The sequence below is a fragment of the Stegodyphus dumicola genome, chromosome 2, assembly GCF_044657685.1.
Source record: "Stegodyphus dumicola isolate Sdum_Otavi_A_Nest chromosome 2, ASM4465768v1".
Lineage (NCBI taxonomy): Eukaryota > Metazoa > Arthropoda > Arachnida > Araneae > Eresidae > Stegodyphus > Stegodyphus dumicola.
In genome coordinates this window covers 105,224,014-105,243,339 of record NC_140769.1, presented here as the reverse complement: position 1 = coordinate 105,243,339, position 19,326 = coordinate 105,224,014, and the positions used below count along the sequence as shown (strand labels likewise).

Below are 19,326 nucleotides of genomic sequence, written 5' to 3'. Positions count from 1 at the left end.
GATGATTCGGGCAGTACATAGTAATGCTTCGTTATCAAGAATACACGTATATGAGTGATGTAACTGCTTTCAATATGGGCACGAAAGCGTTGAAAATGAACCAACGATATAGCGCCTTTCAACTTCAAGGCATGAGGAAAATGTGAAGAATTCGTTCTTTGGTAAAAGCTGATAGACGTGTAACAACTCAGCAACTTTCAGACGTGCTTGGAATAAGCAAAGAAAACTGAAGGTAATTTTGATTGAAAACGTGAAACTGAGGAAAGTTTGTGCCTTGAATTTTGACAGAACAGCAAAAAGACATGAAAGCTTGCTGTAAAGACTTTTCTGACAAGACAGGACAACAATTTCTTAAAAATGTATCATAGCGGGAGATGGTTCTTGGTGTTTACAATAATTCTACGATCCGTTCCTGAACTTATTCAAGGAACTGATGATTCCGAAAACGGAACGGTAATGTTTTAACATTTCACGGAGAGCAGTTGTTGGGAAAGCATGTCAAAAAATTTGATCCAGCTTTTCTTCACCTCCGACTGCTTTACAACAATCTGTAAGTAAATTCATTAATGTAAGCCGATTACGTTAAGCAGTAGATCATTGGACACGCAGCTCTTTAAAAATGGCATGCAAATAGTAGTTGTTTAAAAGTGTCATGCAAATAGCACATAGCTGAAGACGTGGAATTAAAAAAAATAATTCACATGCTTTGCCCGAATTATAATTTCCCAAGTCGAAAGGTTTTATCAAATTTATTATTTCCCAATCTTTATGATGAATTTGTATTTAAAATTAAAAAAGATTTGAGCAGTGCAAAAGCCGTTTGTTTTGGATGGACAAATATTACTAACGTTAGTCTTTATGCGCTTTACTTCAAAATTAAAATCATATTTATTAGAATGTTCACGGATCGAAAATAGGCACAGTGCAAAAAATATTTCTAGTTGGGTCAACGTTGTAGCAGAAAAATTTGATATACATTTGAAAATCGCGGCCATAGTCACTGACAACGCTTCAAATATAATCAGCTAATGCGGTTTTAAAGTTTCCAGACCTGCCATGCTTTTCGTATTTATTAAACCTGATTTTGCAACACGCTAAGTTGTCGATACAGAAAACTGTTGACGTAGCGAAACAGATAGTTATGTATTTTTTAAAAAAAAAGTTCATTTTCTTTAAGCAAACTTGGTGAAATGCAGGAAAATTTAAACAAAGATAAACTCAAACTGAAATAATATACACCTACTAGGTAGAATTCTACCTATGATTTGTTAATTTTTTTTTTTTTTAACAAAAAGGCCTAATTTTTTTTCTTTTTGCTTCTCTTGCTTGGCGAAAAATCATTTAATTCGGCACATCAAAATTGGAATATTATGAAAAAGGCAATAAAAGTTATAAAAATTTTCTACGAGGTAACACAAGAGTCATCAGAACGAACTGTTTCTCTTTCCAAAATAGAAATTTTAGTAAGATTAATGGCACCTCAGATGAAAGCTTACAAGGACAGAAATAAAAGGTTGGAGTTGTTACAAGAAATAGAGTTGTTAATTGGATGGTATACTGAAAGAATGGTCAGAACGGTTTAGGCTTACCTCTAACAACGAGCTAGAGACGCAGGCAACTTTCCTGAATTCCCGCTTTAGAAAACGGATCGCTAATGATCTTGAGTGTGTGTGATTATGGCAAAGCTTCGAGGGTTATCAGCCTAAGGGGAGGGATGCCTTCGTGGAGGACTTTCTAAGGGAAACTGGCTCGTATACTCGTTACACGCGGGGAAAAACCACGAAAACTCCAAGGCAGCCAGCCCGTTCGCGGGATTCGAACCTCGGACCGAACTACCAGTGTTCAGCGACTTTACCGCTCGGCCGCTAGTGGGCGCTAATGATCTGAAATAACGAGAATGCTACGGTAATATAGTTATAATGAAAACTTCAGGTGTGCAGTATCAGACGCCCCAAATGCAGCAGTCAAATCCAACTGTAACATCTATTCAAAATTCTTCCATATTGTGAACGAGTTTGATGAAGCTATCAACAAATTTCAAAGGGCATAGACTCGGGATCTGCTGCAATAGTCGAATTAAATAAATATTTATCGGAGGATTATTTACGTAAAAATAATGACGCCTTATTACGGTGGGAGTCCCGAAAACTAATATATCTCAGGTTGTATAAACTTGTTCAAAAACAATTATACATTCCGGCTAATTAAGTGCCCTGCAAACGGATATTTTCGAAACCAGGCCAGATATGTATTGAGAGAAAAAACCGCCTCTCGTCTGGAAGGTTAACTAAAATTTCATAAATCAAAACCTTGATTTTTTTTATGGTAGATCGGTATATTTTATAAAATTTTTAGTGTTAAGTATTTTTATATTGCATTTTTTGTAGTGCTGGTAGTTCTAGTGTTAGGTATTTTTACATCGTGCTTTGTAGTAGTAACAAAATATCAGTTATAATTATAATCTTTAACAAAAGTGAGTTTAGTTTTCATTATTTTTCAACTTATTGAGCATTTTTAATGCCAAAATTCTATTGTTAGTTGTATGTAGACAGTGTTTTTAGGAATCTCATATGTATAGTTGAAAGAAATCAGTTCAGGGAGTGAGTGGTTTCATTGAGTTGATTCCACCGATCCCACTCCTTGTTCAATTCTTTCTGCTACTCTTCCCCCATCTTCGCATACCGCTCTTGATCCACTTTCGTTCCAAGGATATTTATTAAGGTCATTGTTAGTGAGAGGTAAATCGTGAAAAAGAATTGATTGTCACTTCAGTGAACGAACGATTCCGATCTGAGGAGCGGTTTTGTCCATCTCTAGTCTATAATACTACTCGGGAGAAGTGAAAAGGATAGTCTTCTTCCATATAGAAATAAAGAAAAAAAGAAAGCATGGATACCGAAATCAAAGACTTAAGGTGATGCTGATTGAATTTTTTGTTTACAAAGAACTTACTCACCTTGTCTTGTCCCTGAAATCGATCAATCAGTTTTTTTACAAGGAGGTGCATTTTTGATTAAAAAACATGATTTCGATAAGGCGAGTCAAGATTTTTGATTCTGGGCTGTGGTTTCTTTTACAAGTTGGACCCATACAGCATTTTCTGTGCAAAAGTATCTTGCTGAACATTCAGTTGCAGTGATAAATCACTTACCATATTCTCCTGACTTATCACCAGCTGATTCCCCCCCTTTTTTTCCGAAACTCATGATGGCCATGAAAGGACAAAGATTTGAAAGCGTCTCTATATTAAATCAAATGTTACGCATATTTTTGCGAACAATTAATTCCAACGCCTATAAACAGTGTTTCGATGATTCGAAGAAACGTGGAAAAATTGTATACACCGCTCTGGCGTTTATTTTGAAGATGAATTTATTTTTAGCGATTTTTTTTCTTATCTATAAAAAATTGTCTGGTTACGTTATGGGCGCACCTTGTAGTTTTATTTAGAATTATAAAACTAATTAGTAAATTAATATTATGAAATTGTTTAATAAATTAGTATTGTTATTTATTATTGATTTGGTGCTTTTATGATAATTATTAAATTTAAATAATTTTAGTCAATAGTAGTCAAAAACTCTGAGACAGTTACAATTGCTGATGCCGTTAAACCTTTTTAATTAGTATTTAAAAACTGTTATATTTAATTCAGAATTTTGTTGTAAGAATATTGATATGAAATACGCATTTACAGAATTAATTTGTTTATTACTTTACAGAATAAATTTATAATTTTTTAAATTTAATTATTTTAAATCTTAATGCTGTCAGGGTGCCGGAGACCACTTTGAATTTTAAAAAAAGTTATAATTTCAGAGTAATAATGATAGAATAAAACTTTGATTTAGTGTACAGGAAAGAAGCATTGTACTTCCTATAAAACTGTAAAATATTACTTTAAAATAGGAACTTTAGGGTCATTTTCGGCCACGTAACATGAGAACGGCAGCTGCAGCAGATGGTTCCAGTTGCCTAATTCCCTCCTTCCTCCATTCCTTTTCTGTTTTGCATGAATCGCTTTATAAAAAGCGTGCGAATGAAGGCTAACTTGAACTACAGTTTTAGATAAAGTGGAGAAAATACGTGCTGCGCGGTGATGACCACACGTGTTACGATCGCAAATGAGGAGGGCTGGCAATGGTTCTAAAGTGCCTTTCTTAAAGAGACTGTGTGAGTTTAAGGTTGAATTTTGTATCATTTTATAAACGTTGAACTGCTGTATAAAATCGAAAGCTTATGAATAACTAAAAAATTATTTACACATCAGCGAAAGACAATTTAAAGTTTACGCTTCTTGTGGTTTTCGATATTCTGTAATTAATTCATTATTAATTTTTAAAATAGGTTTTCTTTTCTGAAAATAGGATATCGCGTATCTAAAATGCTGTTTTAAAATAATAAATCTTCTTGAAACTCTTTACAAATTAGACTAAATCAGAATCTTGGGACACGTTTCAAATACCGTATTTGCCAGCGTATAAGACGCCCCCATTGTTTATACACATTTTTGAAGGATAATACTTTATTACTAATCATTATAATAAATTTACAGTATTTTAAATATAAAATAATACAAATACAAAGTAATACTTTCTACAAATACCCAATCTATCTGGAAAAGAACACCTTTTAATCTTCTTCATCTAGATCCAGACACTCATCTCCAGAGCTAAATGAAGAGTCACTTGAAACTTCTTCAAAATCAGCATCTGAATCCTCATACAAAAAATTATCCTCTGTTTCCATGTTAGCCCTGTTTCTATGTTTTTTAGCATGCGCAATCACACGTAGCTTGTATGCTATGATATAGAAATGCCGAAGTTGTTTTTGAGCCATTACTTGCCAACAAATTTAAGAAAATTGAAGAGTAGAAATTTCACACACTTAAAAGTCGTTCACAAAAATTAGAAAGTTTAAACGAATCCAGCTGTGATATTCCCACACTCCGCAAGGAAACAAGAAAACAACTGCATAACTCCGAATAGAGAAAATTTTAAGAAATAAAAGTAATCAAAAACTGAGTATCGACTTATAAGACGCACCCCGTTTTTCAGACCTATTTTCAAAGGAAAAAAAAGTCCGTCTTATACGCCGGCAAACACGGTAATTACTATAAAATGGGAAAGTAATTAGGCACGTTAAATTTTTGTTTACCTATTAGCAAGTTAAAGTAAAGCCTTCCCCCTCCTCTATAGGTAGTTGAAGTTGTAATTCGATAATAAAACGATATTTCTGGAAAACTTACTGTCATATGAGAAATTAAAATTTCAATTTTCATTTTTAATGTCAATATATGCTATTCAGAAATATTGATGTGTTTTATGTTGTAATGCAATTAGTATACTTATTAATTACAGGTGAGTGTAAATTAGCACATCCTTGTTATGACTAAATTATTTAAAAACGCGCTTTCGACTGCATAAAAGAATCTGTGGTGATAACTGTTCCTCAAACACGAGCGCAGACTCCGTAGATGTAATGCTAGTTGCGTTAACTTTTGCATACTTATCTCATCTGTTTGATAGTGATGAGAAAATACAGCAGGTATTGATATCATGGAAGACAAAAGTGTGATAAAACCTTAAAATTGAATCACATAGTTTTTCTGTACTTTTAAAGAGAAATAAAGTTTCACATTTTACCTCAGGGATCCCTTTAAGTGCTTATTGTCGATCCTTAAGGGTCGATCAAGCATTTCTTGTCGATCAAAATCACTTAGGGATCTGTTTGGTTGTAGAATAAATATTGTTTATCTTGCACGGAAATTTTTTATCATTGGCGTATCATCCTGGAACGACTGGTTGCTTTTATAATCTATGGTTCGGGGTCCTGAGGTATTACAATAATAATAGAGGAACTACATTGCATAAAAATGTATTTAGTAACTTATGCATATGGACAAGAAAGCTTCTTCTAGGAATGTGGAAATCAGTTCTGCTTACAAGACCGATATCGTCGACACCGAAATTTTATCCACATAATCACTACATTTAGGTATATCCGGCGTATAAGCCGACTCTCAGTGTGCAGCATATAAGAAATTTTGTCTGAAGGAAAACTTAAAAGAACAAGAACGGGGAAAGGGGAAAGGAAAATGCATTAAAAAGTATGTCGAAATCAAAATATATCTTAAAAACAAGTTAGAGGCTTTGTTACAGGCATTGTAACTGTTGTTGTTACAGGCCAGAATTTAAAGACTGCCCGGAAAAGTTTGGTTTTAAGAAAATTGACTAACAACTTAGCTTCGTGCATTCTGTTAAACAGACGAAATCTGAAAGCTACAGATTTTAAGGATATTGTTAGTTGTTGTATTCATTTAATGGAAAGAAAACTTATCTGCAGTGAATGCGGCATAAAATAAATAATGAACATTTACATTTTAAATCGTAACAGTTGGCTTTAATTGTTTTATTTTTTTAAAGGGTTTTTACTGCGCAGATTTAAAGTCAAATTTCGATAATGTAAAGAGCCCTCGTTAATTTTTTTCATTTTTATTTATTTATTTTTTTAATAAAATTTTCATAGAATGATATTTTTCCTTCCAATTTTTATACGTATTTTCCTTTTATTTAATGTTTCATTTGGAAGGATAAATGCACAATGAAGAAATTTTTTTTCCATTATAATTATCAAGTTGCCTAATAAATTTAAATAGAAGTTGGCTTGATTTTTTTCAACCTTGTTTAAGTCGATTAGACATTTTAGTTATTTTAGATTAAAGAATTTCATCTTCATCAGAACATAGGAATAAAAATATTTCTCTAATATTTTATGTTCACTGTGTTAGTGCTGAGAAACGAAATTTATACCCTTAAACATGTCTTCCGATTTTTTACTGTGTTAAAATCTGCACAGACGGAACAGATGAAATTCATCGTATTCGTTACGTGATGCTTTATTTTTCGACTGAGGATTTCCGTTTATTTGATTACATATATCCGTGCCTAGAGTGCCATTTACAAGTATATGCTCAACGACCCGAGAGAGAGGGAACTCACTTCCTTATCTGTGATAGCCATGAGGTTAAAGAGATGATTCTGAAAATTGCTTATCTGACGATATCTACCACCATTTTTATATATCTTGCTGAATGCTTAGTAATATAGTTCTCTTATGTATTATCTGTACACATTCTTTATGCCCTTTCCCCCCCCTGTCCTGGTACCTTAAACAAAGGTGATTTTCGCCTGTTTATTCGCTGCAGTGGAGCATGAATGAGAAAGAAATGTTAGAAAGTAACTAAAAGCTCATAAATAATAGAAGCTATTGGAAGTTATTCATGCGGGATGAGTGTCTCGGCTTTGAAATTACATGGATTTCGCAATTACGAAATCGCGAAGTATTAGCATTTTATTGTAATTATGCCGACACCCGTTACAAATTCCACCGGTCTTTTAATGCAATTTTTTACAATATTCTTGCATGCGTACGGGTTCGTTCGTAATGGATTGAATGCACACAGAACCGATGATAGTTTGATAGAATTTATTTACAAATGAAACACTGTATAGTTCTGGAACTTTCCTTATCAGTATCGCAGAATACAATGAGTAGTTACACTTCAAACTACTAAGAACGTCAAACACAGCGCATTTAAAAAGGCAAAGCTCCTACGGAAATCTGTCAATACTCCGAACTCGTGCTGAACTAAACAGTTGAAAGCTGATGTTCTCGCTGGTCTTATATAGTTCCCCCACTGTCGAGAAATCTCTAGTACCTCTGTCTTCTTGAAATTACTGAAAGGTATATTAGGGCCGGATACTTTTACAGTTACATACAGTAATCAATTATATTTATTCACTCTGCCAATTACAGTTATATAAGGATCGGACCGAAATGTCGCCAAATGGCTGCCAAGTTTGGCGAGTTCGCACCAAATTTGGTGACAAATATTAATCACACCAAAACAGTCGCCAGGTTAGCGATATCTCGGCAATTTAATGAGATAGCCATTTACTTAATGTTAAATAGATTTTGCCACCTGTAATCTTATTTTTCCGGCAGAGCTTTGTCTCTTTCAAGCATTTCATGTTACATTATACAAAAAATTCTGCAATTTCACGCATAACTTCACTAAAATTATTTACATATCTGCAGAATTTGTAACAATATGTACTGTAGAAAGTGTAGTTATCTTGTCGGGCTTTTTGTAATTATCTTTGGAAGTTATCTTTTTGGAAATTATGAGAAAGGAATCTATGTTTTATTTTATTTTTACTTTGAGATTTCATATTACTATTATGCATAAGGTAAATATGAACCAGTTTCCCAAAAAAAGTCATCCTCGAAGGCATCCTTTTCCTTAGGCAGATATCCTAGATGTGTCTCGTCGTAAACTAACAAAATAATCTTATTACTCCCTGCTGCTGTTTTCTTGAATTAATGATGCTTTGAAGGAGTTAGTAGTGATTTTGAGATTTTGTTACGATGGTCACTGTAAACTAAAAGGTGGTGGATGATAATTCATCACCACAAGATTTGGCTGTTGGGTTTTCTAATCCCCCAGTCGTCCTTTAGAAGGGGGAGTATATAAAATATTTTCTCCCTCCTTTCCACGTGGCTTCGTGGGGGACATGCCTTCGTAATGGGAAGCATACTCGACGCGTATTCGAGAGGTTCAGGGGTTCGAGTCCCGGCGAGGGCATTACACATTTTCCACGTCTTCTGCTTTCTTCCCCCCCCCCCAAATGCTCTAGTTTTCTTAGAAACAGCACTTAAAAACCTTTCTCTAACCAGGTATTTTAACAACTCTTGTTTACACTTTTCTATTAGTTTATGTTTTTATCATTGCTTATGCACATATATTAAGGATTAGTGTACATTTTGCAACCACATTTTTTATAAGGGTGTAAGTCATCAAGTACAGTGAGTTCCCCACTGCTGATAAAAGCATAAATATTGCCAAGACATTACTAGAAAATGTATTTCATAGTGAAACTTATTCTGTTTGGTTTCAAATCACGGGCAGTCGGCGGTCTGCTTTAACACTTTCGTGTTTTTCATTTGTGTAACCGGAATTTGAGCCAATTCCTGTTAAAACACCTTCGCGAAGCACTAGCTAGCTTAGACAGATAGCCATTGCATCTCTGTCGTATAATTATGGTTAAGCAATATCAGTAGTAGCATAATTTCATTAAAATTGTCTGAGATATCTTTAGCTGTTTCTTAATTATTTTCAACTCTATGTATTATGTGATGCCATTTGCCTGAGAAAAATCTCCGCCGATAGTATTTTAAATGCTTTTCATTATTTTCCTCTTGTGTCTTAGCAGGCAAAACTTTAAATAATTTTTAGTAATTCGCTTTCGAAACTTAACCGTTTCGTTATGGAGCATCTGGATGTCATCCCATTTTTACGTCTGTGCTGTATTGAGCTGAAGTGATGTAAATGGAGCCACAAAGCAGTAACGGGCGAACGGTTCACAGCACACTTTCAACGAAGCCAAAACTGTATAAGACACATCCGAATTCCTCAACTTGAATCCCTCTGGCCTTGTTAAAAATTCACGGAAGTTGCACTTGAATTACTCGAGATCGTGTGAAATGTGACCTGTAGATATTTAAATCGCGTTTAAAGAATAAATGTATTTGTGGTTTAAGAATGAAATATGAATATTTTTATGTTTCATTCTTTAAAAAAAAAAAAAAAAAAAAGTTTTTTGTTTCGTCCTTGATTTTCTGCAACGGAAGAATTTTTCAACAATTGACATTCATTCACCTTTCGAGAAGTTACGTGCTGAGTGTTTTTATTGTTGTCGAGTCGGTTACATTTTAAATTCTTAAAAAGTTTTTCACCCGTTAAATTCTGAAATAGTTTTTCACCCGTTAAATTCTGAAATAGTTCTCTATTCTAAGCTCTTTCGATCTATTCTTGCAGCGTTTTTGCAAGGGCATGTATGTAGTAGTAACGAAAGGACGCAGAATTTTACATTTTAAGTCAACCACATAATTCATGAGCCTTCTAGATCTAACTTTCGGTATAATTTGTGTTTCCGGGTATGTTTTCAACCCCCCCCCCGAAAAAAAAAATCAAATCTACGTACTGAAAATTTATGCAGCTTTTCTGTGCTCTTTACCAAGTAGATAAATTTGTTAGCTTTAAAAATTAATATTAGTTTTATGTAAATAGGGGTGTAATATGGAATGTCTGACTTTAATAAATCTTGCATAAAAACTCCTGTAATCAGTAATTCACCCCCACAAGACTAGTTACCCGGAATTATTATCAAGGTTTTCTTCAAATTAATGCGAGCCTGCATCGCTCAAAAATTTCTACGCATAGCTTTCCTATCGTAGGTAGCTCTTGAATGCGCTGACATAATACGAGGGAAGGTAATTAAGTAGATTACATCCTGCTATAGGCTAAGAAATAGTTATGAATGATTTTCAAAATGATCACGCTAATCTTATAAGGTATTTATAAGCAGCATGCCTTCGTAGTGCGGTGGTCTGCACGCTGGGCGCGTATTCCAGAGGTCCATGGTTCGATTCCCGGCGAAGACGTTGCTCATTTTCATCTTTCCCGCTTTCAAAAAACACCTAATGTCTCTACAGTGGCGCCCGAACTAAATGGGGGTTGGATGATGATTCTCTACACCCAGGATTTGTCGATTGGGTCCCCTGAAAACCACAGTTACCCGTTAAATGGTAGAATATATAAGGTATTTCTCCCGCCTTCTTCGCATACCTTCGTGGTGTGGTGGTCTGCACGCTGGGCGCGTATTCCAGAGGTCCGTGGTTCCATTCCCGGGGAAGATGTTGCTCGTTTGCATCTTTCTTGCTTTTAAAAAATACCTAATGTCTCTACAACCATTTTCATACCGTGTCAGTGACACTAGTGAGTAATATCCGCATCTCTGAAAGTGTGTCAAAGCAGTGCGAAAATGATTATTATCCTGGAGAAATGTGATATTGAAAGAAAGCTCTTTTGTGTGTGTATGTGTGTGCCTGTAGAACATTTTAGAGGACGAGGAGTGAATGTGGATACTGCATTGTTTAGCTATAACAGCTTCTTGTGCGTTTCTCCGAAAATGTCCACGACCTTCCGAGTGACAGTTATGCCAAACCTCATGTAACACAGACTTCAGCAACTCAAAGATGCAGCGGATATTAGGACCTTCATTCGTCATCTCAGTGCAGGAAGGGTAGCAATTAGTTTTGGTAACCAGTTTTAGGAAAAAGTAGCTGCCAGTTTGGGGAAACTAAAACTGGTTGTTACTTGAGTATTTTATGACATTTTTATTTCTGTAGCCATTTGTAACTTTTTTACTGACTACCTACGTAAATAATTCATTTTAGGAAGAATAATTTTAATTTTAACGCAATGTTAGTAGCTAATGAAAAGTAGCTAAAATTTTTCTTGATGGTTTCATATATTAAAAATTGTCAGTTTACACTTTTTATTAAATGACTAGTATTCCTATGACTCCAAAATATGGTAGGTAATATGTCTACTATGTTTTTAACTCTTTCATCTGTAAAACATTCAAAAAGTGTCTGTACCCTCTCTCCGTAATAGATTTCATTTATAGTACATGATACAATTTGAGACGTAGATGACATGCCTGAATTCTTCACTAACATAGAAAAATAATTCATAGACAGCTGTTACGTTGTCACACCAGTCTGGTATATACGTTCTGCAGTGATGCTTGGTTGAGATGTAGACAGTTAAGGTTCATCGTTTCAGATGAGTGATTAAAAGAACATGATATTTCGGGCTATGCGATAAAATTCACCACACCCTTATTTCTGCTGTTCGTTTCTGTGGCTTATAAATAGCAGGGTCTAATTAAATTTTCGATGACAGATATTATACCTTTATCTGATGACTAAGGCTATTTAAGATGGAAATTACAGATTGCGAGTTTTGACATATCCAGAAATAAACTGCTATTAAAAATTTTATAGCAACGATTCATAATCTAAGAGAAGTGTATTTTTCAGTTCGGAAAAAAAAAAAAAAAAAAATAATAATAATAATGTGAATTTGTAGCATAATTGACTTCTCTATATTTATAGAATAATTTATTTTAAAATTTATAAAAAGAAATTATATATCTCTTTTGTTTCAAAACATTTTATTCGGTTATTTTATTTATTTTTAAATGCTTTCTTTATTATATCTGTCACCAACAGCGATGGCTGATAATTTTAAGTATAGTCCTGAAAGCGGCTGAAATTTTTATGAATTTCAACGAACAAAGTTTAATTTTCTGGATTTAACAGAAGAAATTTATTCGAATAGTCCAGGTCAATTTCTGGTACCCGTTCATATGGGTAGAAATGGCCAAGTGGTTCAGCGCAAAATGAAAGTCGGGCAATCGCAGCTGATATTTTTCTACTCAATTTCAGTGTCATTGGTGAGAGTTCCTTTTCGTGTCTCGCGATCCTATCCGTATTTTCGTCACATCGTAGTAGTATAGCGCTTCGCGCTCGAAAAACTGTTTTACAATTCCCAACGCCTTAGGACATAATTTCAAATTACGGATGAAAGCATTTTTTGCTAGATATGCCCATCGAATCACCATGCTGTTGATGCTCCTGACAATAATCGGTTTATTGTAATTTTTATCTTATACGGTTACGCTATTTTCAATTCTAAAGTACTAACTCACCAAAAGTTCCTGTAAAAGTCTGTCAAACAAATCGCGTCTGACTTCCTAGTTAGAAATAATAACAAGGTTTCAAATTTTAAATTACGTCCAAAGGGGCGTTTTTGTAACATTTTGTGTGTTACCTTTATTTATTAAATATGTTCTTTGCACTTAAACCATGAAATTCAAGAGCAATATCTCAAAATAATTTTAAATTGAGCATATCTTTAGAATTTCCGATACACAGTCTCGAGCGTTGGAGATTTTTTTTTTTTTTTTTTTTGTTTTGTTTTGTTTTGTTGCTGTAGAGTGTTGCCATTGCTCGCTTTTAAATCGTTGAGTTTGTTACTCAAAAATTCATTAAAGTTTTTCAAAATATAAAATCGATCATAAAACAAATTTCAGATTTCAAATTTCAAATTTGATTTTCCACATGCCCATATTCATAGGAGAATTACACCATTCAAAACTGGATGGCTCTTAGGTACCGTTGTTTTATCAGAATGCGAGAAACATACTTACATTTATGCAGATTCTTCATTATTTAGTTTCTTCAAATATAATACAGGGCCATAATATTTGGTGGCAACAGTTTGAAAAGTGAAACGGACGTTCAGAGTTATTCGACTCAAAATCACAAAACGAAAACAATAGTCTCTCAGGGACAAAGAAAAATTAATAGCACGTCAACCTGACGGTTACACAAAAGGGATAAATTTTAAATGAACATTAGGATTGCACTCTTGGTAATCGTTGTCACGTCTGTCAAATGAATTATACGTGCAATGCATTAAAAATATAAACTCAGTACTCGGGGGCGGGATCTAACGGTCGGACATGTGCTTGAAAACAAGAGTTCAGAAGGATCTCGACACCAAGATAGTTGTCTAGGGTGCACCACAAGGGGTATTTCGATATTGCAGTCGCGAGAAAGGGGGCCGTGAGATGCACACATTCTGATAAATTCTGCGTGGAAATCGAACCTCGCTCTTGGTTTCGGGCTAGCAGTCAGTTTGCGCTTAGCACCACACCGTCCAGCGAGCCTTATTAGAAATGTTCCTGCTTTTTATAATAAGTAGCTGTTGATTAAAAATAACTGTAGTTCTTTTCAGACGCAATAACAATATGGGTGTATTGAGATCTTAATAAAAATTAAATTCTTTATACGGTTCATGGTACTTTTTTATCGGACGATGTTGCTCTTGGCCATATTTTGGTGATCCTTCCGGCCCAGGAGCTCCGAAAAGTTAGACAGGCATCTGTGATATATAATAAATGTTTTCCTTGGGTTTCTATTAAAAAATAAAAACTCTTAAACTTTATTGTCTGTACATTTTAAGCGCCAGTGAAAAAATTCATTTTTATTGTCTTTATATGAACTGTCTCAATGAGTTGCTTTTATTATTTTATTGGTTCTTTAATAAGTCATTATAGAACGCTGGTATGTTAGTGGTTGTATAGCGTCTTATTGATTTACTGGGTTGTGTAAAGTTAAGTTTGCATTGCGCTTTGATAAACTTCCTTTTTGATAAACTATTTGTTAATTATCTTAAATTACCGAAATCGATTATTCTTATCTTTCAAATTATACTTAATTACAAAATTCACCATTATTTCGTTCATTTGTAATTTTGCTTTTGTTTTAATTTCGTAACTCCATGCCTAATAATTAAATCCAGTACCTTACCCACTTAGTGTGCTGGATGTAATGCTATTTTTATTTATTTTTAGGGGCGGGACGGAATACTTAATTCACTGATCTTAAAATATAAAATTTTCAAAATAATAACAATAAAAACATACATTGCTTTCGGGAAGTTGCAACAAAATTTAGAGAAACAATACTAAGAAAAATAAAGATGCGCATGAATACTAGCAAAATATTTCTGTTAAAGTTTGAACAGAGCGCTTGAAGAGTTTCGAGTTTTCTTCTTTGACTCTTCGTTTCTTTCTTTGTGTTATAACTCAGCTTTGTGTTAAAGCGAGAGATCAGATTACATTTGTAAGATATGATCACTTCGTTTGCTCCTTTGCGCTAGGTATGACCATCCGTCTTGCATTGTGTTGATGTCACATGCTAAGGGACAGTTTGAAAAGGTTCACACCAGGACCGTGACACCGTCACGAAACTCCTTGTTTTCTAATGACTAAAACGCTCTCGATGAAATGCGATTGAGGGAGCGTGAACTGGACTAACTGTTTTGTTGCTGCACAAAAATTCTTCCTGTTTGGCCATGTGTTACGCTTCCTTTGAAATTCTAGATTCTTTAAAACTTTGAATGCACAAGAACATTTGCTGTGTACAAGGTTTGGGTAAAAGTAGTGGAAACACGTCAGTAGATCTGAAAAGATTTTATACTATAGTTACAAATACTCATAATCCACCAAAATAATTGCCAGCAATGTCTACCACTTTCTGCCAAATTACTGGAACGTCATCGGCACTTCCATCTCTGTTGATGCTTCGCGGTGACCCTGAAGACGAATAACCTCCTCTCTACTGATATAATGGATTCCTCATAGTGGTTCTTTCCTTTTTGGAAGAGATGCAATCAGTTTGGCCTTCTAGTAATTTGGCAGACGGTAATAAACATGGCAGCAGTACCTTTTGTACAATGCTGGTATTACTAGACTTTGTCACACTGCATTTTATACACAGTGTGCCTTCAATGTTTTAATGCCCTCCTCCATCACAAATTACAACAAACCTGCCGAACATTAATTAATAGCATTTATTACTATGCTATTACAAGTTGCTTTCTGTAAAATATCACCTGCTCATGGACAGAATTTTCTATGCAGTTAATCTTTTACTTCGTTCCAATGAACATCGTCTGTCATGGATTCTAAGCTAAGCAAAGAATAGAAATAAAGTTTTGTCTAAAGCGGAAGAAAGAGCTGAAGAAATCTGAAATGTTGTGTAAAGCACGCAGACTGAGCCAACATTCCTAATAATATTCTGCCATGGGTTGTTAACCAAACATTAACACGTTCCAGTATTTTTCATTGGTACATGGATTCATGTTGAACTGGAGGAAATTGATAATGAACTCTGGAAGAAAAGCAGTATCCTTTTGAAGTCTCGAACGAATAACACCCGTAAAGTTCGACAATTGCTGCTGTCAGTCGCCATCTGTTTCTTCGCCTAACATCTGTAAACACATTGCTCTCAAAATTGTTATGAAAGTTCTTGGGGAAAAAAAAAAAAAAAAAAAAAGATTCTTACTTTTTGTGCGCGACAATGCGCCATACAGTTTCTTTCTCATCTAGTAGTTTCTAGCAGAGAACGGCGACACAGATTTTAGACATCCCTCTTATTCACCAGATTTCGTATTTGCAAACTAGTATCTCATCTCTAAAGTGAAGTCTTACTTCGAAGGTAATTGATTTAAAGAGACTGAAGAGATTTAGATAATCGTAATCAGAGATTTAATATCATTTCAAAGATGAGCCCTGCTAAGTCAAGGAGTTGTATAAAAGTGAAGCGTTGTGTAGACTTAAAAGTATATTTCAAAGCTAAGAAGTAAGAATGCAGTTTTCGTCACCTTTCGATTCTGTATGAACTTGATCCTAATGTAGATGCATTGTGTAGGATGTCATATGTATTCTGTGATCACTTCATTTTGAGGATCCCGTTTTAAATCGTGGCTTTTGAGTAAAGGGTTAAATCATGTTGGGCGGCACAATGGAAATCCTTATGCATTTGATTTAAGTATTGTTACGTTTTTCTTTTCTGACACCAGTTATTACGTTATTTTCTTCCTTCACGTTCGTACGGGGTTTGTGTGGATTTGGAATGAATACTGACGACACTACTTGATGAAGTATCGAAACACATTTTATTGACCAGTATTGTCAGGACAGCTCCAAAACATGTTTTTACAGTCGTCGATGAACTACTATAAACACGCTGACACGATCAGCGGCACAGCCTCCAGGTTATCAGGCTATCACGGTGAAGACAGCTTCACGGCAAAGCACTAGAGTACAGCTTCCGACTCTGCTTGGTCGTTCTCGGAACTCCACATACTCTCGAGACTCTCCACGCTACAACTCGCGATGCACTCGACGACACACAGAGCACAGCTCCCGACTCTTCGGTTCAGTCGTTCCCGGAGCTCAACACGCTCTCTCGAAGATGCACTAACCGCGATACACTACGACTCTTTCGGTGCACTCGACGACCCACTCGGCACTCGCTACCCGGCTGTCAACTCGATCGACTCCGCAGGGATTGCCTTGCTAAACGAGACACCAACTCGATATTAACTATCTCGTCCTCTAGACGAGGCACTCACACACTCGATACTGACTGACTCTCCGCGTACCAGCAGGGTTTGTGTTCGAGAACATTCTGGGCTAAACTGGTAAGAATTCGTTCCAGAAGGTTCTCCATCCGTTCATGGCATATTGCAATGTTGTTGCCAAAAGTCGCCAAATGGGCGATTTCTCGCCAAATTTGGCAACCGTACCTTCCGGTGCCATTTTATGGCAACCCTAAAAACTGCTTTGCGGGGAAGCCATCTTACCGCGAATGTACATTTCGTAACACTATGTACACTCTGCCCCTTCCTGAAAAGAAAAGGGACAGTTCAATATCTCGCGTTCTAGTGGGCTGATCGACGAAATTTAACCTGCGTTTTTCATGTCTCGAAAGCACGACCTAGGATGTAAATTAAACTTATATATAGCAGTGTTTTAACATAGGCATTTTGACATAAAATCGGACTTTTTCTGAAATGACGTACGGATTTCTTTTTTCCATATTTTGATTCTACGACTTACGTAATGCGTGCATATTAAATTGTGCAAAATTTTGTGCGAAACTTACGAGACATTTAGAAATTTGCCTTGGCGCACTTTTTTCAGTTTGCGCCTAGAATAATTCACTTGGCGGAATTTTTAATTTATAGTAACCTAGTTTCCTTTCCCTTTTTTTCACTGTGCAATATACGTTTGTAAATTTATGTAAAGTGTATTTGTAATGTGTACGGTTCTAAGTAATATATATTTTGCTGTAAAGTAATTTGAATGTCTGAAATAATGCAATATTCGTAATTATTTCCAGAACCACGGCCGCCAAAAAATATCTTACAATGCTACTTGGTGTATCTCCTCATGCTAGATATACGCGGACACGAGACAATACTGCCTAACCTCTTGGTAGAATGATGGCATCTCCGTCTCTTATCAATTGTAAACTGTTCGCAGGAAGTACGGAAAGACAACGTTGATTAACTAATGACAGTGATAATACATACTGTCATACTATTTGATATTTGTTTGGATGTATAACAGTACGTAGTTTAACTCTACGTAATCCGGAATATAAAAATTTTTTAAACCATCGTTAAACGTAAATTGCTCAACGGTAAGATAAGCCAAGAGTGAATTTTTAACATTAATTGCAACCATTCAGAACGTAATTTTTACATTTCTAATGGTTTTAATGGTTTCTAATAGTTTTTAATCCTCCTCACTCAAAAACTTATTCTCCATATTTAACCGCTTGAAAAATAAGGTAATTTGTTATTAGTAATTTTCAGCTAATTATAATATGGATTATTCCTCTTTCCTATAATTTTTTATTTGCTCTCGGTTAACCATGGGCGTTGTCAACGGGGTTACCTCAGTTAATCGAGAATTAACTGTGTATTATTTATTTCAATAAACATTACGAGTTTAGTTAATTCATTGGAAGTGTGGAAAGCTGGTTTCCTGAGTTTTTAAGTGTTTGAAAGTAAGCACACTATTGAAATCGAAATTTTCTCTACATATGCACTTAAAATATCATGTACAAAATTTTTCAAATCTGTCGGTGGTTTTAAATCATTGTTTAAAGCATCTGGATTGTAAGCGGAAGCAGTTACAACCCTTCATCATTCGGCAGTAATGAATAACCTTATTTTTCCGACTAAGATTCGCTTTTTCAAGCATTTCACGCTACCTTATACAAAAGTTTTGTTATAACCAAGCAGGTTGCTTGGTTATGACCTTTGCCTCTTATAGTAGTTAGATGGACGTTTATGCGGCATCTTTTTTAAAAACAGGTTTCTGTGTAGTAGAAGAGCTTCGAAAAAACTTGTTGGAATTTAGGTCTGTGTAATTCTTAGTATTCTTTAATATATGTCAAGTAATTTAAATTTTAAGTAACAGTGATTTTCTGCATATACTTGTGTTAAAATACGAATTGAAGCCAGAGAATTAGATTTGGTACTTTGTTTGCGTCATTGCTGAATACGAGTTTATTTTATGCTAAATATGTCTTGGGAGATGTTCCTAGCATTTTTATTTTCCACTCGAAAGAAATTCAATCATAAAAGTCTTCTCTTAAGGTAAATAAATTACTAATATATATTTCTGTAAACAATTTAACTGTTCTCTTTTCCGGTTAACAGGAGTCTAAAAAATTATCTCGTAACTCAAATTATTTGAAAGCTTAACCAAGACGCTCTTTCCCTTTTTTTATTTTCGTTTGATTACAGTGTTTAACATGTATTCGAGAATACAAGAAAATGACGGATATTTTGGATAATTTGGATGTTATTGTTCTCAAAAATAAGCTTTAAATATGTTGTGCCACTCACTGTTTTTGAAAAATGATTTTTCAAAAACAGTGAGATAATTTTTTTAAAATAAAAAGTGGCATTTTAAAACAAAAAATCTTTGGTGATAGTCAAAAATTACACATTGTCATGATAATCAAGGTTTGTGTATTGGAATGATA

The 19,326-nt window shown here is 34.8% G+C and overlaps 1 protein-coding gene across 1 annotated transcript in view; it reads left to right on the top strand.

Annotated features, from left to right (window-relative positions):
- The window catches only part of LOC146998533 (glycoprotein-N-acetylgalactosamine 3-beta-galactosyltransferase 1-like), a 177,757-nt gene that overhangs the window by 93,675 nt on the left and 64,756 nt on the right, over nt 1-19,326 (top strand). The gene's annotated exons all lie outside the window — the stretch shown is intronic.